This window comes from Acomys minous (genome assembly GCF_964271855.1).
Source record: "Acomys minous genome assembly, chromosome: 16".
NCBI lineage: Eukaryota > Metazoa > Chordata > Mammalia > Rodentia > Muridae > Acomys > Acomys minous.
Genome location: NC_140498.1, coordinates 15,243,102 through 15,269,449, shown reverse-complemented (window position 1 = coordinate 15,269,449; position 26,348 = coordinate 15,243,102). Strand labels below are relative to the sequence as shown.

At 42.0% G+C, this 26,348-nt stretch overlaps 1 long non-coding RNA gene across 3 annotated transcripts in view; it reads right to left on the bottom strand.

Annotated features, from left to right (window-relative positions):
* LOC311585703 overlaps positions 1-26,348 on the bottom strand; it is a 97,812-nt gene that overhangs the window by 61,989 nt on the left and 9,475 nt on the right. For 2 of the 3 annotated variants that reach the window (XR_014775307.1, XR_014775308.1), the window contains exons 1-2: positions 22,144-22,355; positions 10,987-11,178 (exon numbers count right to left, since the gene is read on the bottom strand). This is a non-coding gene — a long non-coding RNA (uncharacterized lncRNA). Of the gene's footprint in view, positions 1-10,986; positions 11,179-22,143; positions 22,356-26,348 lie in introns of those variants that run through there. The other variant, XR_014775306.1, reaches the window with a different exon arrangement.

The window sequence follows — 26,348 nt, the reverse complement described above, 5'->3', positions numbered from 1 at the left end:
CATCAGCCATATAAAGAGTGAAGTTCTGTTACCTTGCAAGAAATGTACTGTGTTTTCTACCAAAGGGTTAAATAAGACCAAGCTCCATTAAAAATAGTAGTAAAGAAACAGCTCGGCAGGAATTACAATTCTGCCAGAATCAGCAGTTTTTGAAACCAAAATATATACTCAAGGTTACACTCAACTGTGTTGCTTCCAACTAGCCTATTGCATAAGCTTATGAGGCTAAGCTCTGAGCATTCAGAGTGAGGCACAGGACCCCTTGGTGTTAGGTGAGAGGGATCCTGCATGTGTCAACACAGGCAGTGACCTGCCGAGAGATGAGAATCAAGACTCGGTTCAGTTTGGGGAAAAGTTTCCAGGCAACACTCATCCCCATTCCAGGCTTCGAGGTAACAGTTCTAGGTGCACAATCAAGCTTAAGAGCTGACTACTTAGAAACTGCTTTATAAAGTATATGTGACCATGAGCTGTAGCCAAAAGTCTAAGATCAAATGTAGTCTCTAGACAAGATAGCATAGGGGTCAGCAGTATATAAAATACATGACATCTCCCCTAAGGATGGGTTTTTATTAACTCTGGGAGCTAAAGAGAACGGTCTAGGGAGGGAGAGTCTAGGATAATCATTCTGAGTAATTTGGATGAGGTCTGCCTCTATAGCAAAAGGTGGGCAAAGGCTGCTGCCATAGAAAGCAAAAATGCCACCAGGTCATTAACAATATCCACTCTCAGCTTTCTGGATGGAATGCAGGTATTTGATTTTATCTTCCCCATTAAGGAGACACCCAAACGTTATTAACATTCCTGGTTTCCTAGATGTCCATGGGTGCAAGAACCTTTGTGCTCCTCACAGTTCAGTGGGGATTAAAACTACAACAACAGCAGCAGCAGCAGCAGCAACAACAACAACAACAACAATGGAACTGGCTTGATGTAGCTAGGCACCTCTCTGTAGAAGTAAAACTCCTTTTGCATGCTTTGTCTTTTTCTCCCGGCCCCAGACCTATTTCTAACAACGTGCAGCTGCTTGTGTGGACAAATGGAACCAGAGCTCCTCAGCTGACGATATGTCAGATGCAGAAAGACGAGCACCACCTAATCTCACGTGTGGACTCTAGAAAGTGAGAGTCCAGAGACCAGAAGCAGAGTGGAGTGAGAGGAGAGGGGAAGGCTGATCAGTAGGTTCTGAGTTACAGTTAGGCAGGAACTGCAAGGCCTGGTGTATAGTTGCCCAGCATTGTGACCATAGACAATAATTACACACTGTGAGTCTACAAAATCTGGAAAGGGATGAGGGCGGCTTGAAAGGCTAACTACCAAGAAATGAGGTATAAGGATAGAAATACATTGGCCATTCTCCATGATGTAAATATTATGCAGCAAGTATGCTGTTAAGATTACACAGAACCAATTACTATACACAACTTCCTTGTGTTTATTAGTTAACAATTGTTCAAAGTGATAGTTACTAAAATTTGTTTTTCCCTATATTTAGAAGACATCTCTTATCTGGTGAAGTGACACTGGATCCTTCATTTTCAATGTCCTTCCTCCACCATCTAGAGTTCTGAAAGAACCAGGACTGTTTCAATCATGAACTGCCATAAATACCTAGAACAAATTCTCTCTGTTCCCATTGGTTACGAGAAGCTTGTTTGGTGAGTGCATACAGAGTTTATGAAAAGACTTGCTGATCCAAGGGACTCCCTAGTTGTCAGCATGGTAACAAATTCACTCAGCAGTATCTTCTCATGGAACCAATGGTGCAATTGGTGAATATCTTTCAGGCATAAATGTTGAGCATTGTGTTTCATGCTTGGATAAATCAGCTTACAAAAAAAGATGACTGCCTGCACTCACTAGTCTTGCATGCTAGTATAGGTGTTCATGGGTCTGGGGGAAGAAAACTAATGAGGTAATGCACTAATATATGATGCAATAGATAATTTAAGGTGTTCTCTTATCAGCCTGAGGACTGCCAAAGCCTACTGTTAGTAGGGCATGCATGTGAAGCTATTGGCAGCAGTGTGAGGTCAGCAAGTTAAGGAGGAATCTCTACTTGGGTTTGGAGTAACAGCCTTCGTTGATCTGGAGATGAGGGTGGAATGAAAGAGTAGGGGAAGTGAGAGACTGTCTGTGATGGGTAAGCTTGCTGCCAACTTAATGGGGTTTAGAATCATCATGGAAACAACCACGTGGGCATGTGTGAGAGTTTCTAGACTGAGTCTAGATGGAAAGACTCACTCTAAATGCTGATGGTACCATACCATGGGCTGAGTTCCTGGACTGGATGAGAAGGTGAAAGCTAGCTGTGCACCTGAATTCATCTCTCTGCTCCTGTGGGTGCAGTGCAGCCAGCTGCCTCGGTTCTTACTGGCATGACTTTACCACTATGACGGATGGTATCTCTAAGCTGTGTGCCAAAATGAACTCGTATTTCCTTAAGTTTCTTTTGTTAGATATTTTTGTCACAACAACAATAAAAAGTAACTTATTCTGTCTATTTGCTCTCCATCTTTCTTTCTCCATGAGTTTCTGTTAGACACTGCTGCAACCCTTGGACATTAGACTCTAGGTTATTTGTCCATTAGACTCTGACTTGTACTAGATGCTCCAAGGAGTGATAGTAATAGCAGGTCCCAGGCTTCATGCCTACAGCTGTTGACTGTATGGAAGGCAACACTGGTGTTTTTCTCTGAGGCTTGCCGTTGTGGTAGTAAGCTGCTGCTGAACTCCTTGGCTCTCCAGCTTGTGGACAGAATCCATGGAACTGTCAAGCCTTGGTGACACAGTGAACAAATGAGGATATATATCCTATAATTATGTGTTGTATTAGATTTGTTTTCCTTAAAAACCTTGACAAATACACAGAGGATGTAAGAAACTGATAATTACAAGAGTAAGGGGTATTACAGACAGAGCATTATACTGCAGCAAATGAGCGGGAAGGCCTGGGTGCCTATCTTTGAGCTGTGACTTAAAAACAAAGTATTGAAGGGAATGAAGAACGTGATTAAAAATCCCCTGAGTTTTAGGGGAAATTCATGAGCCATGGAGGGCTTCCAGCAGATGATAAAACGCAAAGCTTGGACGTGATGCTCACAGAAAGGAAAATGGACAAGGAGGCTGAGATAGAAAGAACAAGGTGATACTGAATTACATTTAAAAGAAATTTTGCTACCGCATTGGGTGTATTGTAAATAGTTCAGAAACAGAAATGGATAGGCATATCAGGAGGCAATTGCAGAGAATACATTGGCTCACACAGAGTGACATAGGGGTGGGAAGATCTACTTTTAGACACAAACTAAAGATGGGAGAAGACTTCTTGCCAATAAGATTAAAACTGCAAACACAAGGAGGGAGGCATGAAGCTGACCCAAGAATATGGGCTCAAACATCTGGTGGGCTAGGCTCCAATGAACAGAAGTTGAAAAGATGAGGTGAATACTGGTAGAGACTCAGTATATATCCTCTGCAACTATTTTATACCAATCTGCTGTTTGTTTTCCCATTGTCTTGTCATCATATTTCTAAGAGGAGACACTTTTTATTTTAATGAAGACCAGCTTGTCAATAGTTCCTTTCATAGATGATGCTTTGGGGCTTTTATCTCATGAGTTGTTGTCCTTCCCAAGTATTCCAGATTTCCTCCCACTTGAACTAAGAGTTTCATAGACTGGAATTCTATATCTTGATTGACAGCAAGTTTAAGCTAACCTTTGTGAAGGGTGTTAGTAAGATTCACATGGTTGAGAGGTTCAGTTTTTGTAGCATCAATTATTGAAGATTGTCTTTGATTCTTTGTATTTTCTTTGATCCCTTGTTAAAGATCAGTTGATGGTTGTATTTGTTAGTTTTGTCTACTTGTTGCAACACAGAACCAGTTGGAAAGACAGTCTTAATGAGTGGTTGTCTACATTCAGTAGGCAAGTTGGCATCTGTGTGAGTGGTTGTTTTAAGTGAATGAATGGACATGGAAAAACTCAACCTACTGTGGGTGGCGTCATTCCCTAAGTAGAGGAATCCTGGACTGTGTAAAAATGGAAAAGGTAGTCAGGCATGGTGGTGCACGCCTTTAATCCTAGCATTCAGGGAGGCAGAGGCAGATGGATCTCTGTGAGTTCTAGGGCAGTCTGGTCTACAAAGTGAGTCCAGGACAGCCAACACTACACAGATAAACGCTGTCTCAAAACAAAACAAAACAAAACAAGAGTTGGAAAAGTAATCTTAGCACAAGCAACAAAACAAGTGAGCTGGTGTGCATTCATTTCTCTCTGCTTATGACTGTGGATATAGAATGACCAGCTGTTTGAAGATCCAGCCTTGACTTCCCCACTGTAATGGACTGTAAGCTGGGATTGAAAGATGAAATAAAACCCTGCCTCCCCTAAGGTGCCCTTTATAAGTTTATTAGTCAGAGTTCTCTAAAAGAATAGAACTGATATACTACTATACATCATATAATGTTTATATTATTATTATTATTATTATTATTATTATTATATACATACATACATGATTTATTAGAATGGCTTATAGGCTGTGGTCCAATTAGTCTAACAATGGCTGTCTACCAACAGAAGGTCCAAGAATCCAGTAGTTGTGCAGTCCATAAAGCTGTGTGTATCAGTTGGTTTTCTAAATACTCTAGAATCTTGAATAAGTAGGCTGTAATGCCAGCGAAGGGGTAGGCTTGCCAGCAGGAGTGACAGGAGGAGGTAAAGAGAGCAACCTTCTTTCTTCCATGCTATTGATATAGGCTGTCAGCAGATGGTGGTGGCCCAAGTTAAAAGAGTATCTTCCTACTGCAAAAGATCCTGATTAAAAGTGGGTCTTTCCACTTCAGATGATTTAATAAAGAAAAAAATCCCTCACAGGTGTGCCCATCCATTTGTGTTTTAGCTAACTGCAGAAGAAGTCAAGTTGATAACTAAGAAATCCATCACAGTTAGGATATTTTATTTTTTTCAACAGAAGTGAAGTCAGGACATTGTATTCATTGTGGTTAATTTCTGAACCCTCTGTTCCGTTTATGTGTCTCCCCTTTACCTGATCTCTGCTGGCTCAACGGCTGCTGCTTTACAGTAAGCCCAAGCATTGAATACTGTCAATTCTGCACATCATCTTTCAAGATTGAATTAGTATTCTGAGTCATTTACCTCTCCATATGAACTTCAGAGTGCATGCAAATATCATTGAGACATTAGTTGGGATTGCATTCATTTTCTACATCATATTAGTCCAAACTTAAATACTAACAAAGTTTAATCTTCCTATCTGATGGTGATCTATTTCTCCTTTGTTCACTGATTTAATTCTTTGCTATTTTTAATCCTTCTTTTTAGCTTTGCTCATATAGCTATTATGTATATTTTGCTAGATGTATATCTAATTATTTCATTTGCAGAGTACTAACAAATAGCAAGATGCCTTTGCTTTCTGTTTCTGCTGGTTTGCTGTTAGTGTGTATGAAGGCAGTGTGATGGTAACCTCGTATCCTGCAATATCACTATTATTTCATATTAATTCCAGGATAATTAATTAACTAACTAAATTACATTTTGTTATATAGAGTCACAGAGTCACAGAGTCACAACATATACAAAGTTCATTTCTTTTCCCCTTCTTGATGTGCCTGCTTTCCTTTTCATGTCTTATCACGTTGATATGTCCAGATGATGTTGCAAGCAATGATAAGTAAGGTACTGTTGCTTTAATTCTGATCTTAGAAGGAAAGATTCCGGTTCTTGAATGTTACCCACAAGGCCAGGTAGCATTCTTCAGATGTTTTTGGTAGAATGTTCCCTTCTGTTCCTAATTTGCTGAGAGTTTCTTCCATGACTCACTGTTACAAGTTCTTAAGTCTCTGTTTTAAATGATACAGTAATGTGATTATTCCATATTTACGCTATTTGACATGGTACATTATATTAATTCATTTTTAAATGTCGAAGCAGTCTTTTAGATATGGAGCAAGTTCTATTTCATCTCGGTACATAATGACTTTTGTGTACGTCTGTACTCAATTTTCTAATATTTGACTGAGGATATTTTCACCTGTGTTCATGAAATACATTTGCCTGTAGCTTCCGTTTTTATTAAAGCCTTTACCTGGCTTTGTCCTTAGAGCACTGTTGTTCTTGTAGAGCAAGTCTAGTAAAGAAGTATTCTTGGCTTAAACGTGGAGTAGACTGCAGATAATGGTTATTGATTTAAAAGGGCTGTTGTGTCTTATATCGATAAATAATGAAAAGGTTAGGGATGTAGCTCAGTGGTACAGCACTTGGCTAGCACGCCAACTATTCTGGCTTCTATTAACAGCATCATAAGAGCCCAGACAGCTCTTCTATAGCATTCGGCCATTCACCGTTGTTGCTCTTACTTGTCTTCTGTGTGTTTGGCCTAGGTCAATTTTCTCCCTCCTGAAGAATTTATCAGGTCCTCTGATGTACACATTCAGGCACAGATTCCTCTAACTGAATAACTATTTACTTTTCATGGATGAGTTTTTGCAGGATACAGAATTCTCAGTTAGCGAAATAATTCACCTTGCTCAGAACCTCATTTATTTCAGGGTTCTCTTCTTTGCTTGCAAGTTACTCATAATACAATTATATAACATAATTTTTACCTTTGTTCACTTACATGTAGGGTATTTAAGTTTCCCTCTATGGGTTTTCTCAATGTTTTTCTTTGCTTTTGATTATCTGAAATTGGACTATTTGTAGATTACTTTGGGGGCTTATTTAGTCTGGTTGGTATTGTTTGGGCTTCCTGAATCTGGGTAGTGTATCCAACATTAAGTTGGGTTGGATATTAATTATTTTTTTGGCTGTTACTTCTGTTTATTTTTCTCTACTTTGAATTCCTGTTAGACATACTCAGTAGCTCTTCTACAACTCTCACGGTTCTGAGATGGCCTGTTCCTTTTAGAACCGCAATCTTTAGCATTTGTTTTTGATTGCTTCTCAGAACTTCAATTTCTCTGATAACATCATTCATCTCTGCTTGCAATATTTCAAACTGTTCCCTTAATGTCCTTAGCACATTAGCTACAGTGGTTCCAAATTCCTGTCGAAACAATCAGAGCATCCCTGGCAGATCGGACTCTTGCCTTGAAGTTTATATATTCTTTGCGAGATGATGTTTATTTTGTTTTTGGCTTTTGTTTCATGGGTTTATTTACTTATATTTAGTTAAAATTTTGGTACAATTCAGATAGCAGGGGATCTTTGTGATGCAATGGGAAGAAGAGGAAGGTGTGGATTCAGCAGATGCTGCTGGTTGGGATTTTCACATGGTGCGGGCTTGAACTCCTAGACTAGAGCGTCCTTGGTGCTCCTCAGCTATTTCCTCTCTTCTTGACAGGACAAGGTAACAAGAGCCAGCCCAAGCTTTGCATTTCCTTCCCTTAGGGTGGTTAGTCTCTGACAGGAGAGATAAGACAGTTTCTCTAGAGTGCTAGTCTTGCTAGAAAGGCAAAATACTCTCATATGTTACAAAGTGGCCACTTTCTAACCAACTCCTCTCTGCCCTGAGCACTTGATGACTTTCACTCACTATTCCCTGCGCAACTATTATAGGTAAAACTTGCACTAGTGGCCTTGTGACTGCATGCCCTAGCAGATGCTAGCTCACACACTTGCCCTCACTGGTCCTGCAGCAATCCCCTGCCCCATACCAGCCCATGGAGACATGAGCCTTGGTAAGCTGTGATTCTGAGTACACCTGTAGTTTGTCCTTTGATCCAACTTCTCTGATTAAGCTACAGAGAGCTGCTGAGTTTTAATTTGCTTATATCTTCAGTTGCTAGGGGGAAAAGTGTGTGTGTGTGTGTGTGTGTGTGTGTGTGTGTGTGTGTGTGTGTGTGTAGTAGAGGGATTTATCTTAGTGGCTTTCACACACAATTTCAGGAACAAAAAGATGACCTCGTTCTCAGCTTGAGGCTGACAAAGCAGAGAAAGTGAGCTGAAGGAAAAGACATTAGGACACCGTGCTGGGAATTCTCTGTGTTGCCTGTGCTTTCACCTGCCCTGTTGATTCATCTCAAATGCTGTTGTGGTACTGCCAGGAATATCATTATAAATTCTATCTTTTTTGGACATCCTAACCCAAGGAATCTCCTTCTTGCTTCTTTACTCATCCCAGAGAGGGACAGAAAATTAATCAATGACTCATTAATTTTCCTAATAATGTGAAGTTAATGTAACCCAATCCTTCTGGGTTACGGAGGAGCTGTCCTCTAATTAAGAGAGAAATTTCTCCCACAGGTTTAAAAGGCACAGACATAGCCATTTATTAGCGGGACATGACCGCTTTAGCGAACACTGAAATGAGATCACTGAAGCATGATGCTTACTGGAAGCTGTTTTGTCTTCGGGCCCAAGGCCATCTGCTTCCTCTGTGTTTCATTTCTCTAGGGCACCCCAGTCGGGGATAGGGTAGTACAAAATGGTGGCATGTTGTCCCCATGCCATGGTTTCTACCTAGTGTAGAAAGCTTGAAGAAGGGGCCCCGTTTGAAGATTTGGAAAACCATTAGGAGACAAGACGTTAAGCCTTTTTAAATTGAGAAATTGAAATCCCTCCAACCCCTGGTGCAGACAGAGTGGGAGCTTGCCTCCCCAGAAGAGATTTCACACTGACAACTGCTCAGACTTCCTTGCAAGGGAGACTGGATCTAAGACAATGATGGGTCAGTGATGGGCAGGACCACACCTTGACCTGAGCTGCTTAGCTATGCATGCTTCTTGCCCTCTATTAAAGCAAAAATGTATGTCAAGACCCTAGTGGTGGACTTAGGGTAACTAAGCCTCTCTGTTTCTCATCCCCAAGTAGCCACATTGAATACACCATCTTTCTCTGGTTTTCATTATGAATTTTCTCTTTATTTGGACCACTAAGGATGTATGGGCCAGCCTGACTCATTGGCTGCCAGGGCCCAGGCTCTGACCCTAACAACTATAGAAGAAACCCTCTTGTGTCTGTGGTAGTTGTCTTTTTCCAAAGCTCCAGAGTTCACACGTGCTAAGTTGAAGCAAACACACCAACCTGAACTAGAACTCAAAGCTGGGGACCTGATCAAGAAAATCTAACTGGCCACTGTGAGCCAGTGTCTAGCCTGGTCCACTCAGTGGCAGCCACAAGAGCAGGACACGTTCATGCTCATGAATGGCTGCGAAGGTCAAAAAGGGACAGGATGATGGTGGGGTAACAACTTCCCCACACAATGACACAGAGCAACCTACAGTTCTGGCAGGAAATTGCATCTCTCAATACAGAATTCTCAGCTCAGTCAAGAACCCTTACAACAAAGCAGGGCCATACCTACAAGAGGGGTGCAAATTAATCCCACAGTTCTCCATGGTAACAGCTTATCACCCACCCCCTCACATTTGTTATGGGTCTTTGGTTTCTATTTGGCTGCCTTTTACTGTTGTTCCCCCTCCCCCCCACCCGAAGCAGATGTGCCCTCTGAAAATGAGATTTGATACAGCATTGTCTTTGGTTTGTCTCCAGATGTGGCCAATTTCATGTCTCAGTCCTAGGATGGCAAACAAATGCTTTCCAGGGAGAAATTAAATGATGGCATTTAAGTCTTAATTGCTGCTTAGAATCATATCCGTTTTAATACTTGATTCAAGTAAATGGATTCATGGTTCTCCAAGTTTAACTTAAAAGAGCCGTGGAGCTAAAGAGTCAATAATTTGCCTCTATAGCACTTCTTAAAAATGAAAATAAATGTAGTTGTGCAGCCTTTTTATATTCAAAAAGTGTGACTACTGGATATTTAGTCCTAGCATAGTTTATATCTCCTCTCCCACGTAACTACTGATGTGCAAAATCTATTTCTTAATGAAACATGAAAATCCTGAGCACATCTGTCATGCTGTATCCCCCACAACTACCCAGCAAAAGAATCTTGAATTAGTGAAGCACAAAATTAGCCTGGTTTTTCTTTGTGAGCTCTGGTGCCTGAGTCACTCCCCTCACATTATAATTCCCTTTACTTAAAGAGGGTGCTCACAGGAATCTCTGTTGCACCAGTAAAATTTTGTAAGTCCATGTTAAAAGGTTTGTCTGCAGAAAACCTGGGTTGCCTGAATATACAAAGAGCTGCTGGCTGCAGGAAGTAAGAGTAAAGGCTGTGCAGCCACTGGAAGAGGTCCCAAAGGCAGTCAGGTGTTGAATGAAGTGGCTGAGATGCTCCTGCATGTGGAATGCTATCCCAGTGCTGACTTACCCATCCATCCATCCATCCATCCATCCACCCATCCATCCATCCACCCATCTATCCATCCATCCATCCCTGAATCTATCCATCCATATGGCTCTATGTCCTTCTATCCATTTATCTGTTCACCTTTCCATCCATCCATCCATCCACCCATCCATCCATTTATTCATCATTCCTCATCCATTCACACATCCATCCCCTTATCTTCCTATTCATCACACATCCATCCTTCCATTCAGCTACCCAATTTCCCATCCAGACATCCTCCAGTCCACCCACACATCCATCCATCTGTCCATCCATCAATCCGTCTATCCTATACACAGAGTCTGACACTATTATAGTTCTGACCAATCGGCAGGAAAAAAGAGTCAGAGGCTATAATGTCTAGGAGACTATAACTAAAGACTCTATGGTCAGTCCTTTTTAATATGGAAAAAATAGTAGCTTATTAAAAAGTAATACAGGTTTTTGCTTCAGTAATTTTAGACAGCCCAGAAGTTGCCTAAATAGGACATGAGGACAAGGATAATAGGTCAGGAAAAAAGGTGGGGGGACCTAGCACCAGAGAAAGCATGGATACCTGGAACAGGCTACAGAGACTGACTTCATTAAAACACACCATTTTCACATCCCAGTCCCTTCTAGCCTCTTTGTTTTCTGCCTTTGTTTATAGTGCCCAGCAACAATGACTTTGATTACTCTTGAAACATCCAGACTTTCATTATGTTATATATTGTTTGTTACCTCATGTAGCACAGGCTGGACTGTAGCTTGATGTGTAGCTGAAGGTGACCTTGAACTCCTGGTCTTTCTGCTTCCAACCCACAGTGCTGAGACTCAGGTATGCACTCCTCCATTTGTGCAGTGCATGGAATCAAATGCAGGTCTTCACGTATGCCAATCAAGTACTCTTCAAACAGAACTATATCCCTTATCCTGAATGATTAACAGAAACAGGAACCATAGTTAGCAATTGATGAGGATGGATTGGGTAAGACACACCCCACCTGTGTCTTATATGTGCACTATCTCACTATAATCCTCATATATGGAATTATCGAGGCTCTGGTCAGTGAAGCCACCCGAGATGCAAGCAGCTGTTATAGAGAAGAGTGGGGCTGCAAGTCAGGAGACAACCACTCAAATGGAAGTATCTCCACAAAGCAAGCTTCGCTTTTGCACAGAAAGTTGTGTGGTAACCAAAAGGTAGAGAGCAAGCACACCTGACCACCATGACCTCCATTTTTCGGCTAATGCAAGGGGACCTGGATGTTTCTCATCAGTTGAGTTTCAACTCACACTCTGTCATCAATAGCTACTTTGAGGAAAATGCAAAAAGATTCAGTGTTCATTTTTCTTTATTTTTATTTTTTTAGCTTTAGCCATGTTTTTATTTATTATTTATTTTTCGGTGTTAGGGGCGGAACCTAAGTTTTCTTACATGCTACGCCTTCAGTTTTTACTGAGATCCAGCCTAGGCCCTTTCTAAAGCTATAGACTATTGATTCCGACTATAGTACTGTATGCTCACAAATGATTGTATTGATCATGGACCTTACTAACCCTGGAGATGCTCTCTTCTTCTCATCAAACAGTTCCACAGCTTTTGTTCTGTCTTCACAGGATGTTACTTAAAGATTCCTCTCCTTGCTAACACTGGGTCTCCCTGTCAATAGCAACTAGCAGCCTCTCCAACTCTCTGAAGTGGAGTGAACATAGTCCCAGGATGTGATCTGAGGGGCATTGAGCGAAACAGGGGCCTCTGTATCTTGGCAAGCATCCATCAGCCATCAGCCACCACCATTGCCACACCTGGAAGTCAGATCCACGTATGCAGATTAGAATTCACCAGACAGATGTAAATAGGCGTGGGCTTCGATCTTCAGAATTTCTTGGCTCATTTTTTAGATGGAGCAAATCCAGGAAAATACAAGCTGCTTTTGCTATGAAGCATCTCCTAGTTATGAGCTGATGGGCTCTAGTCAGTCCTGCTGGCAAAGTAATCACATGGCTGGTAGATGTAGGAGCTGCCATTTTACCCTGGGTCAAAATGACTTCAACGCACATGGAAGGAGCTACTTGGTTGTTTCGGTGTGGTGTGCTTAGAAAATGTGATCAGGGTTTTCCGCTCAAGTCACTAAAGAATAGCAACGAAACCAACCTGATGGCCCCGTGAGAAAGCTTCCTGTGCTTCTGTGCTTCACCCAGGATCAGGCTTTCTGGCATCCCCTTGTCTTTTCTGGAGCTCATAAGAAGGTTGAAAATTTCAGTAAAATTCCTGCCACGCCACCTGTCAAGTCTCATATCTGTTCTTTCCAAACAGACACTAGGAATGGAGGCCCGAAAACATTTTCTGGATAGAAGGCAGCTGTCCCTTCTTAAAAGCTAACAGGCTGATTGCCATTCTGGAAAGAACAGTAACAAAAGCAGCAGAAGGCTCAGCCCCAGATATGGGCTTTAGATGATGTCATCCCAGTGCTGGGCAATTGTTTCGTCATCATTTCCCCCCTGGGACTTAACTTCAGTTGATCATCCATTAACAACGCAAGCTGGACTTGAACATTCCACCATCCCTTGGAGTCTTCCCTTGTTAATCCTTTTTCTCTCATATCACCACAAACCTGAGAGGGATTATTTCCCCCCAGAATAATAATGGAGCAATTGAAACACAGAAACGATCATTGTAATTTACAAAACCTTACAGTGGCAACAGTAAGAAGATTAGGGTGGCTCAAAAGAAAAGGGGAATTACTTGAGTTTAGGGAAATGCAAACTAAGAGAAGCTATGAGCCAGGCTCCACGGCACATGCCTGACATTCCAGCACCTGGGAAGTGGGGGGAGGAAAATGAGGACTGTAAGGCTGTATTTAGGTTGGGAGCGAGTTTGAGGTTAGTGTGGGCTGCATGAGACCCTGTCTCAAACACTTAAAGGCTGCAGAATGGGCCTGTAGGAACAAGTATTTCTCTTGTAGAGGACGCAAGTTTAGTTCTTACTGAAAGGGAACATTTTTAATTAGCATTAAAGCAACCAGAACAGCAGAGCTCTCTAACTCATAAGTTCAGGTTGACAGGTATGCTAGCCCAAGGTCCCAGATGATAAGTCACAAAGAATGCGGAGCTAGGAGACAAAGGCCTATTGAGTGTTCTAGGGACTGGCTGGCCATAAAAGATAGGGAGAATATACAAGGACAAATTCCTGAGAGAAACAGGTACCGGACATGGTCGAGTGAGTAATGAGCCAAGACCCCTCACCCAATCTTATGGTATCTGCTTAATCCCCCCTTGAGGCCCGCACACAATGTTCCAGGTTTGAGTTTAACCAGATGTGTCGTTATCTCAGATAAACATCTACCCTCGGGTTCCAAGAAAAACAGGAACTAAGGACTGTACCCATGTGATTAAGTCTGAGCTTACCCCAGATCTGCCTACACAATTTGCTGATGTTCAAATGTTTGAAACAACCAATCATGTGTGGCCACGCCAAAACTTCCCACTCCCCCCGACCCTTGCCCATATAAACCCCTAACCCCTGGGCTTCTGGGTCGACCCCTCTGTCTCCTGCGTGAGATACGTGTCGACCCGGAGCTCTGCCAATAAACTGCCTCATGTGCTTACAGCAAGACGATTGTTTGTGTGTCTTTGGGTGTGCACCATCCCGAGGCTTGAGTGAGGGTCTCCCTTCGGGGGTCTTTCACTTACGACCTGTGTCAGTCAGCTCACAACCACCTCAAATTTGAGCTACAGAAGCTCTAGTATCCTCTTCTGAACTCTTCATATACCTACACTCATGTACACATAATGCACACACACACACACACACACATACCACATCATAATAAAAAATAAAATCTAAATTAAAAAAACTAATTAGTCAACCAAATAAATGAGTGAACTGTGTAGGACCAGTATACAGAAAGTGTTGTATTATGACAGTAACCTCATTACTGCCCTTGCCTTAACACTGGACGAACTAGTCTGAGGAACCTCAGACGTATTTATGCCATTACTATTTTCTTAGAATATGAACTCCAGCAGAAAGGGAACCACATGGACCCGATGGGCAGCATTGTATTAAGCACACAGTGATGCATCGCAAATGTCTCTGAATTATCTTCCTGAAACATACCAAGGAGAGTAGTTAAATAAATTCAGAACCACATACTTCTAAAGCTGGAACCGAATTCAGATCTCTTGGAATGACCTTGTCTTACAAATGGTCCTAAGTCCTACTCAGCATCTTATAAATGGGTTCCCAGGACTCACTAGCATATCTTACTAGGATTCCTATTGCTATGATAAAACACCATGGCAGTAAACTACTAGAGGAGAAAAGGGTTTATTTCAGCTTCCAACTTTCAGGTCACATTCCAATGCTTAAGGGAGTCAGAGTAGGAATTCAAACAAGACAGGAAATTAGAGGTGGGAGCTGGGGCTGATGCCATGGAAGAGTGCTGCTTACTGACTTGTTCCTTATAGTTAGTTCAGCCCGCTTCCTTGTAGAAGGCAGAACCACCATCCTACATTTGTTACTGATTAAGAAAATGCTCTACAGGCTTGCCTGCAGCCTGATTTTATGGAGGGATTTTTTTTTTTCATCTGAGGTTTACTTCTTTCAAATAACTCCATTTTGAGTCAAGTTGACATAAAAATTAGCCACCACGAATCCCCACTTACCCCAACTAGGAAAAAGCAGGGATTAAGGTGTGGCTTAGCCAGCCTTATACACACCTTTAACTCAAGGGCTTTCTGTACACAGGATTCATTAAAGTTAACGTTAGGTCAAGAGGTGGAACAAGAAACCAGCTGAGAGGAATTAAAGAGTAGGAGGGACTTTGAGGTGAAGGATATTTATAATAGTGTGTGGAAGAAGGGGGCTCTTGAGCTCCTTGGGTCTTTGGTTCTGGTTCTTTGGCTCTGGGAATTTTGGTTTTCTCCTCCTGGGCTGTCTACTGAGCTAGCAAGCTTTTGGCCATGAACTTTTGGCTTTTAGCTTTGGACTTTTTTCAATCTGAGATGTAAGCCGAGTAGGAAAGTCAGCTGGCTGCTTTCTCTGCCTCTCTGAGCTAGCAGGTTTTCACCCCAGCGTCTGGCTCCTGAGTCTTCATTGGTAAAATCAAATGGGTGTGTGGGTGCATGTGTATATGTGTATTTGTGTGTAAATGTGTCTTTGTGTGAGTGTACAAGTGTATGTGTATATGTGTGTGTATAGGTAAATATGTGTATGAGTCTATGTATGGTGAATGTGAGTGTGTATCTTGTAGATGAGTGTGTCAATGTATGTGGGTGGGTGTGGGGGCAGGTGAATGTGTGTATGTGTATATATGTGTGTATTTCTGTGTGTGAGTATGCAAATGTATGTGTGTTGGTAGGCGAACATGTATATGTGTCTCTGAGTGTGAATGTGCAAATGTATGCATCTATATGTGCATTGTAGGTGTGAATGTATGGGTGAGTGTGTGTGCGTGTCTGTGTTCTCATGATGTATGAGGCTATGCGGGGCAGAGAGCTACAAGAAGAGGGTGACAAACAAAGCCTGTGAGGAGTATCACTAGCATCTTAAGAATGTAGTCCACAGTATGGTTAGAAAAGATGTAAGGCCTTTTGTTTCCGTTGGATGCAAGGCTCCTCTTTTGAATACTTGAAGACTCCTGACCAGTGCTGGGGGTTGCTGTGCCCTTTAGAAGAAACAGTTCTGATGTCATAGGCCATCCACTGAAGACAGTGGCAGGGGCAGCCCCTGCTCTGAGAGCACACATGTGATCCAGGAGGAAAAACTTCCATCCCATGTACCTACTGGCCTTGGACACCAGGAGGGACTCCACTTCCACTTTAGTTTCGATTATCTGCTTATATTCCACACCCATGCTTATAAATGCAAAGTTGCAATTCAGAAAATCACCAAGCCTATGAGAAATGAGAATAAACAAACCCAAATGCATGACAAACAGTGTCATAACCAGAGAGTTGGGATTCCAGCCATCTTATATGTGCAGTGTTCTGTCAGGGCATCATTTGGGGGCAGAGATAGGGGCAGGGGTGAAGGCAGGGGGCCCTACCTTTAGGACAAAGGGCATTGTGGAAAAGCCTCAGCAATTTTCAATTATCACATTGTGCATGAAAGCAGGACTGGCCACGCGCATCTGATATAATTATAAATAGATTGTATGTTAGAGCAAAGCACTCTATTAGGAGACATGGGTTTCATCAGAGGAGAAATGGGGTGTAAATATGAAATCAGAGAAGTTAAATAAAAGCCGAGGCCTTATAATGTGACTTGGAAGGAACACTTGACAGGCAATATGGTCACTCCCTTTCTTCACCGTTCTTGTTTCTGAGCTCTGCCTACTGGAAACACTGTGACAATAAAATACTGTGCCCAGAAGCATCTCCGCCTACACTGTGACCTCTACATATCATGTCCAAATCAAAAGAAACCAATATTCTCCAATATATGCTTGATTCTAGGTTTGGGATAGGAAATATATGAATGTAAAAGGAACCTAGAATTTGTAATACGTCACAATGTGTGTCATATCATACTCATGAACCAATGTGATAAGGCTTAAGGTATGAGACATTGTAAGAGTATCTCCAAGGACCACAAACAAACAAACAAACAAAAAACAAATTAAAACACCCAATGGGTTAAATGTATACATTCATAATAAAACCAACCAATAACACATGAGAAAAAGGCATTGGTCAGCACTGGAAGCTGATAGAAAACAAAGTTTAACAGGTTAAAATCTGGTAAATGGAGGAAAAAAATCAACAACCATATTTTTGAATATATAATATATAATAGGAATATATAATTATAGATAGATAGGTAGATAGGTAATGGATGGAAGATTCTGAAAAATCCCTTTTCCAACTGAGCCAATGATAAACAAATGAAAACTAAATACGCAGTGACATCGCATGTATTCAGGTAAAACTAAGGTTTCAATTCTACATTACAGGGAAAGGCCAAGAGGAGCAGACACAGTTAAAAAACAAAAGGTATAGGAAACGCTACCAAAATTAGTTCTTCAATAAACGTTACAGGAGAAAAGTAAGAGACTGAGGGAGAAACTATGGATGAAAGATGTTAAAACAGACAGCAATCAGTTTCATTTATTATGCCTTCAGTGTATGTATTTTTGATAATTTGTGAAAAGCAAAAAACTGAGAGGAAGCTCATTGTTCTTCCTGTCTCCAGCTCTGTCCCTCCACCGCATTTTCGTGTTAAGCCGCACCCAGACCCCTGCTAGTTCAGGCCACAAATCCAAGTCCACATCTGTCCATTACTGTGTGGTTCCCAGCTGCCTCCCCTTGGATGTGGCATGAGAAGGCAACTCTATTCCACACACGACTGCCTCTAGCATCTCAAAGCTCTCATGGCTCATGCTTTCTACCCAGCAAGTATTTGCTGACTGCATAAATGAGTGACTGACCAGGCCAATGAATACAGTGCCGAGAGCCAGTAGTCATAAGACAATGGTTATTATTGTCATCTGTGCTGTTATTGTCTCTCTAATGTTAGGGCCCCAGGATAGGTGAGGAACACACAGCTAAAAAGAAAAAAACAAGCAGAAGATTTAAAAGAAAATGGCCAGCCATGCTTCAAACTCAAGAGAGAATTGGGAACTATGTGAACATGAGGGCTGAGGCCGAACCTGTTCCGCCCAGCAGAGCCATGTCTGGGGACACCTGAAAACCAAGGTGTGGAGGAGCACACAGAGCAGACACAGCATTGCACCCACTGTGAGTGATTTTTCTCAAACTCCAGGTCTCCCTTGTCAGCAGGGTAGGCACACTGGCATTGTGACAGGCACAGAGCACATTCTTCCTCTCAGGGACCCTAGACTGTGACTGGCTGATCCCTTCCAAGTTCTCAGTGAGTGGGTAGAGGGAACCATAAAAGCACTGTGTTCTGTTAATGAAGAATCAGTCAGAAACACCAGCTGCAAATGAGCACGCGCTTGCTTCAAAAGCCTTGAGAGCCTGGGGCCTTACGGGTTGACCTATAGTTTCAAAATAACTGTCATTTTACCAAAGTTCACCCCTGCTATGAGGCATATTAAAAATGAAAGCAACAAATGCGATTTCCCCCACCACCCACGCTGCTGATAAAGGGACTGAAAAAAATTCCATTCCGACCATGACGGTTGGTCTTGGAGTGAATTAAGAGCTACCTGGGGCTGGCGAGAAGCACCTGTGTGTCTTGAATGGTGTGGAGGGGTAGAAAGGACTGATTGACATGTGGAACAGTAACTGAGATGTTGTGGAAACTTTAGGAGGTGGAGCCTAGCTGGAGGAAGTGGGTCACTGGGGTGAAGGTGTAGATTCCAGAGAGAATTGCTTGCCCTTAGTCCTGACGTACATGTGGGACATGTAACTACCTGACACTACGTTGTCCCACCATGATGGACTATTTCCTCATAAGCCATAAGTCGAAAGGTATTGGCCACAGTGGTGAGAGAAAGGTTTGGCTTTCTTTCCTTTTCTTTTTCATCTTGGAAATAAGGAATGGTTTACAAGGACCTTATAAAACATTCAAGGTAGTTGTTCTTAAATTTTTAAGATTGTATTTTCCTTTGAGACTCCAGTGACAAATGTAGACCTTTCTCAGAAACAAATTTGAATATAAATAACAAGCTTCTGTGGTTATCTCTAGGGTGTTTGTAGAATTCTGTGATCCTGCACTCAGATAGCAACAACCATTACAGCTATGGAGTTGTGACCTGTAGGGTGGGAGAGGTGGGGAGAGAAAGAGAGGGGAGGAAGAAGAAGGAGGAGGGGGGAAAGAGAGGAGAGTGTGTGTGTGTTTGATATATATACACATATGTGTGCAGATATGCACACCTGTGCACACAGAGAATCCAGAGGGAGACATCTGGTGTTCTGTTGTATCGTTTTTTTGCCTTATCTTCTGATCCAGGATTTTTCACTGAACCTAGAGCTAGGCTGGCAGCCAGCAAGCCCCCAGGGACCCTCCTGCCTCTGTCCCTCACAGTGCTGGGGTTCCAGGGTGGAGTATATTACCACATCTGTATTATTACCACATCTGTCTTTTGATGGAAGTGTTGGGGTTGGACTCAGGCCCTCATGATTGCACAGCAAGTGCTCACACACACTGAGCCACATCCCCAGTTTCCGTGCCTATTTCTTGTATTTCAGTCAATGTTCATTGAAAATAACCCTTGTGAAGAAGTAAATAATAACTGCCGAGTTGGCATTGCATCGTGAGAGGGAAAAATGAAAACTGTGTGCATTGATATATTTCAACGCATATCACTAGACTGCTGACATGGCTTAATGTTAATTATTAAAGATGTTATGGGTGAATATGATCTGGATATAGTGTACTAATGCATGAAATTACCAAAGAATACATAAAAAAATGGAGAAAAAAGAAGAGCTTAGTTTAGAAAAACCAGAGATAAATTGTAAGTATTTGCTGAGTAGAAACTGTCTCTGTGACTATGGAGTTCACTCTACACACTTGCCTGAAGATGGTGTTTAGAAAAAGACAAAAAAAAAAAAAAAAAAAAAAAAAAAAAAAAGAAAAGAAAAAGAAAAGTCAATGCCAGAAAGGTTGCTCAGTGGGTAAAGGCACTTTCTGCCAAGCTTGATTGTCTGAGCTCAAATGTCCAAGACCCATGTAGTGTGAGGAAAGAATTGACTCCTGCAAGTTGTCCTCTGACCTCTGTATGCACACTGTGGCACACAGACTGCCCCCACACAATAAATACAATATGATGAAGATTGATAAATTATTTAAAGTAGTATATATAATATCACATATTATATACTTAATAAAATATTATGTTTACATGGCAGAAAATAATAAAGCACTTTCAGTATTCACTACAGTACTGAATTCTGCATAGGAATGGGAAGGGCACAATTGCTATAAGATCTGAAGAAGTTTAAATGCAAAGCTCTCATCACAGAAAAGGAAGAATAAAACAGACAAGATGCAACATCACCCTCCGGCCACCTAGGTGGTGGGTCAAGTGAAGACTGCATTCATACCTCAAGATGAAGTACTTAAAGTAGTAAAATAACATACTGACCAGCTCATGAGGTTGTCAAGGCAAATTAACAAAAAGGTGAGAATGCTTCCAAAACTGTAAATATCGTGAAACATTTGTAGAATATAGGGATATCAATGTAACTTAATCTTGTTTAAATTCCTCACCCAGAGCGTGAGGAAACACGGTTAGCATGCTTTTGTAATAGGACCTGTGTGTATAGGAATGGTCACAGACTCCAAATTTTTAGTGCCTTTCTATCCTTCTTAGAACAAACAAAACAGCGATAATTTTTAATTTGATTTTTAATTATGTGTATATCTGTCTGGGAATGTGTGAGTCTGTGAGTACAGTGCTCATGGAGGCCAGGAGAGGGCATTCATTGCATGTCCCAGAGCTGAAGTTTTCGGCAGGAGTGAGCTGCAGGATGTGGGTGCAGGGAACTGAACTCAGGTCCTGTATAGGTACAGCAAGTGCTCTAACCACTGAGCATCTCTTCAGTCCCCTCTTTTCATGGAAGCCACTACTCCTTAGACTCTTGGGGTGTTAAAGAAGAACTTTGGGATGGCATGGGGTAAATGGGGGGGTTGTAAGAAAATACCTTACTCTACCCACATCAACACTCTTTTTGTTATATGAAATTATCTATCTATCTATCTATCTATCTATCTATCTATCTATCTATCTATCTATCCTTCTATCATCTATTTGCATTTGTTGGCAGTGTGTGACATGCCATAACACTTGTGTTGAGGTCATATGATAACCTGTGGGAGTTGTTTGTTTGCTTGTTTGTTTATATTCCACCATGGGGCCCTGGGTATTGAATTTGCATCTTTATAATTAGCAGCAAGGGAATTTTTTTTCCTTCTGAGGCATATTGCTGGCCCTTTGTCAGCAAAACAGATCAAAAATCAACTATGACCACCAGAATCCTGTCTCTAAAGTCAGTGCGGGAAGCTTGTTACTCTTGGGATGACTTTTCAGCTCCGCTCACGTGACAGGAGAGCCCTATTCTCACACACACAGTGGGTAGGTGCTGTTGAGATAACCACTGAGGACACTTATGCTTGGGTGAGGGGGCCGTAGCCAGACCTGGGAGGTTAGCCATACTGTATGGAAACATTGCAAACTCAGCTTCAAAACTCAACTGGGCCTGAGACTCAGGCGCTCACTCCACAGAAAGTGCCTTAGTTCTGCCAAGCTCTAGACTGGTTGAACTGCATATTGTAAATTAGAAACTTTTTGCTAGATTGAGAGATTGAGTTTTCCTGAGACAATGGAATTGAGAGGTGTAGATGTGTTGAGCAACCACAGAAACCAGCAATGACTTTCGCACAAGTCAACACGGAGCCTCTCACCTGCACCTAGGATGACTGAACTGTTTCATTTCTCTCCCTGCCCATGCCCTATCCAGAGATTCTTGTACACTGAGGTGTTACATCTAAACTATAAGATTCTTTATCTACAAAATAATTGTGTGCTTTTGTGTACATATATGTCTCTGGCAGGGGTGGGGGGGGCGGCGGCCGGTGCACATGCATGTGTGAGTGCAGTGGCTTGAGGTCAAGAGCGCTTCCTTATTTTGGAGACAGGGTCTCTCATTGGCTTAGAGTTCATTGACTTGACTGGTCAGGTCTTTCAGGGAGCCCCAGAGGTCCTTTTGGCTCTGCCTCCTCAACACTAGTATTATAAACACATTCAACAACAACAACAACAACAACAAAAACCCTGGGTTCTGGAGGATCGTACTCAATCCCTCAAGCTTGTGTGGCAAGCATCGTACTGACTGGGCCTCTCACAAAACAAAGCATAACCTGGAGATAGCACAATGACCAGCTCTGCTATTTTTGAGTAATTGTCAGAAATGAAACGTGATCACCTTTCAGGATCTGTACTCAAGTTGATGCGGATTTTACAATGTGACCACTTGGATGGCGGGAGTGATGGATGCCTTCCATTTACACTAGGAAGGTCACAGGCTCACATATCCCAGAGCATCCTGGAGAAAGTTGCAAGGCTGTCTTCCTTCACTTTCCATCAAAAGGGAGCAGCAGCTGCCAAGAGGCTCACAGACATCTAGGGCAAGACAAGAAAAGCCTTACAAAGAAACTGTCTTCAGGCAGGAAGTGTGTGAGCCAAGAGCCTTGAAAAATCACCTTAGAGAATAATAAAGCTGGTAAATTCTAAAAAGGGAGGCTGAGTTCCCGAGAAGAGGCAAGCTCAGGATTGCAAAGAGATGACAACGGGTCTTAGCCTCCAGATGTCCTCATTCGTTCAGTTTTTGTCAGTTTCACACATGGCGTGAGATGAACTATCAAAGAAGTCCTTAGGCTACTTGTGCACTAACTGCATCTGGAGGAGGGAAATTAACCCAATCCTGGTGTTGTGTGACATGCGCACACACACACACAGACACACACACACACACACACACACACAAACACACACACATACACACACACACAGACACACACACACACAGACACACACACACAGACACACACACAGACACATACGGACACACACACACAGACACACACACACACAGACACACACACACACAAACACACACACACACACAGACACACAGACACACACACAGACACATATAGACACACACACACACACAGACACACACACAGACACATACAGACACACACACACACACACACACACACACACACTTCTACTTACCTCAGATAGGTTTATCAGAGACTAAATTAATCATTTCATGATAGCCAATATGGAGAATCAATGAGTTTGTGCTGGGGCTACTCACAGGAGTGTGGGTGGGAGGACACTTGCAGGAACAGGAATAACCCACCAAAAAGCCGACTCCAACAAGGCAGACAGCTCATAAAAGCTGCAAGCATGGCGCCCCCTGCAAACCTTGTAGGTGGCCGAGCACCTCCAAGCACCTCCTCTCAGAAGCTCTGCCAATCAGTATCCTCCCATGACCAACTAGCTATTTACTCCTACAAAACTGGGGAGGAACCTTCTAGAATCTTCAGAGTTTCCACTTGCTCTGCTTGCCTCCTGAGTCTCTTGATGCTCCTCCACCATCCTGTAAGGAATGCTTCAGCTGGGAGGAGACCACCACCACTACCGCATGTGTTCCAAGAAAATGGGAAGAAAAACCTCAAACGGAGTAGAATTGAAAGGGGAATTACTAGTGTGGGCTATGGCTGAGATTTAGCCAAAAACTTTATCTCTACCCTTCCTAAATTCTTCATTTAATCTACTGAACTTGGATCTTGTAGGATGATGAGAGTCCTATTAGAGTCAAGCTGTTCAAATATTCATATATATATATATATATATTCACCATATATAAATATAAATGGTAAACATATATATTTATTTATCAAACACTTTTGAATACCGTGGCTGAAACACCGTGTGGAATGTGCCATGAATGCTGTACAGGCAGAAGGTGTGGAGGTGGCTGGGAAGTGGATGACGCCTGTGCTCAAGAAGTGTACAGACTCCAAGGAAGTCCCTCCACCATATGTTTTCCCATGTTAAATAGCAATAAATACGGTGCTGTATCCTAATTAATTCTTTCTCCTAGAGTCTCTGGAGATGTCTTTGTCCACAGAACCTGGAAGACCACACTGGTCTGAAGCATTTGGGAATTTTATGTGCAGGTGAAGGGGTGAGATGAAGCTATGGCCTTCTGGACCATCACCCCATATTTTCTTTATGGTTTTTCCAACCACAACCCATCGTTTAAACTTTCTCCCAGCTCTCGACCATTTGCAAATCTTTCTTTAAGTCTCTCCATAGATGCCATTCTTCCCACGAGCTCTTGTAACACATTACTGAAACTTTTTTTTTTGATGCATAGAACTTAAGTGCTGTGTAAAGGCGTGTCACCTGTGACAGTAAACATTTTACTTATTAACCAGTTTCCAGGGGATCCTCAAGTAAGAGACCCATGTACTCCAAATGAATATCACTTCCTTCTCATTTCCCATTACCAACCAAATCTACTTCAGAGTCTTTGTGCTTACCATTCAACCCAGTCCCCACTGTAATTAGAAAATGAACCTCAAGGAGTAAGTGTGGAGAATGGAGTTTTGTAATAAGAATGAACTAGAAAGCATCCAATTAGCCAATATCACACACAAGCTTCTAGCCCATAAAGTATAACACAATACACAGAAGAACATTTTAAGCCAAAGGAGGAGCAGATATTTAAAAAACTATAGCTTGTTCACCCATGATCTCACCTGAAAATTTAAGGTGCTTTGATAATGTGGCCTTTGAAGGGATGTGAAAGAGTTTTCAATGATGTCTGGGAATGAATCAAATCCAGTGCTTTAAAGAGCATATACAGAGTGGGGTGGGTAGCAGAGGAGGAAGAGGACTAAGCTTTAATAATCCTTAAAAGGCTACCAGCAAGTCAAATATGGATATATATGTATATGTCCAACATGTGTCTGTTTTTTTAATGATATTGCATTGAATTTCAATCATAAAATTAAACATATTTAACATGTTTGGTGTCCTGATGAGCTTTAATTGTCACCTGAGTCTAGAGTCATCTGAGAGGAAAGCCTAGGCTTAAGAATTGCCTGGCCTTTGTCCAAATTCAATGTGATAGCTTTTGTTTCATTTTATTATGTTCTCTTTTGCTATATTTGTCATTATCTCTTAGAAGTGCATTCTTTTCTAAAGAGAGACAGAAAGGAAGTGGATCCAGATGGGAGGAAAGGTGCAGAGGAACTGGAAGAGTAACGGGAGGGGAAAATATAACCAGGATATATTGTAATGATAAAAGATTATATGTTCAATAAAAGGAGGAAAAAGACAAGAACAGACTTGCCTAGGTCATGTTGGCCAATGGGCATGTCTGTAGGGGATTGTCCTCAGTGTTAGTTAATGCAGGAGGACCTAGCCCACTGTGGGCAGCTCCACCCCTAGGCCCATTCAATCCAGGTTGTATAAGAAAGCTAGGTGAGCGTGAACCTGTGAGCCACAAGCAGTGCTTCTGCATGGTTTTTGCTTCGAGATTTTCCTTACGTTTCTGCTGGCCTGTGACGAGGAACTGTAAACCAAGCAAACCTTTCCCTCTCCTGCATTGCTTTTGGTCAGAGTGTTTTATCACAGCCATAGGAATGAAACTAGAGCATGCAGTTATTTATAACCCATCAGGAATACCCTCCAAGCAGGTGGCAAACCGGCCTGGAGCGTTTCCCCGTAGACAGAAGTATGTTTTAATGAAGGCAGCAGCCAAGTCAGATGCCCACGTCTGCCCTCAAAGGAAACACCTTAAGTGACAATTTCAATTTACTCTGTTTTAGTTGGTCTCTGACAGAATTAGCACATGCTAACTGACACAGGGAGAGAGAAGAATGCAACAGGGGCCATTTAGGCCCAGTTCAAAACAGAGGAGCATCCAGAGACACGCTTACGCTTACTGCATGGTTAAATGCTTGTCTGGATTTGCTGTAGATGAGAGAGTGGATCTTAAGCAGGCTCTTCCAGATTGCTGCCTTCTGCCCTAGTTTTATTTTATTGCTAGGATAAATACTATGGCCAAAGGGAACTTGGAAAGGAAAGGATTTATTTCATTTTATGTATCCAGGTAATGATCCACCACTGAAGGAAATAGGGCTAGGAACCTGGAGCCCAGGCCATGGAGGAGCAGAGGCACATTCTTTGCTAGCTCTTTCTCTCTGACTTGCTCGGTTTGCTTTCTTATGTGGGCCAGAGAGGTTGCTTGCTGCCCAGACTGATGACCTGACTTTAATACCTGGGTCCTCAATGGAGGTTAGAAAAAAGAGAGTCCTGCAAGTTGTTCTGTGACCTCCACACATGCACCAGTACCCATGTGACCTCGCTCTATGGCATGTAGATACACATGCAAAATAAATGTGTTACAGTAAACAATTATACCAAATAGATTTTACCTCCATAGATATAATACAGTAACAACATTAAATTTGGTAAGAATAGAATACCAAATTCCAGTCTAAAAATGTATTCCTGTTGTGATCAGAAAAGAAGATTTATCTTCAGTGAGGAATCTTTAGAGTGAATTTGTAATAGGAGCCACAACGTTGCCAAGTGTCACCCTGG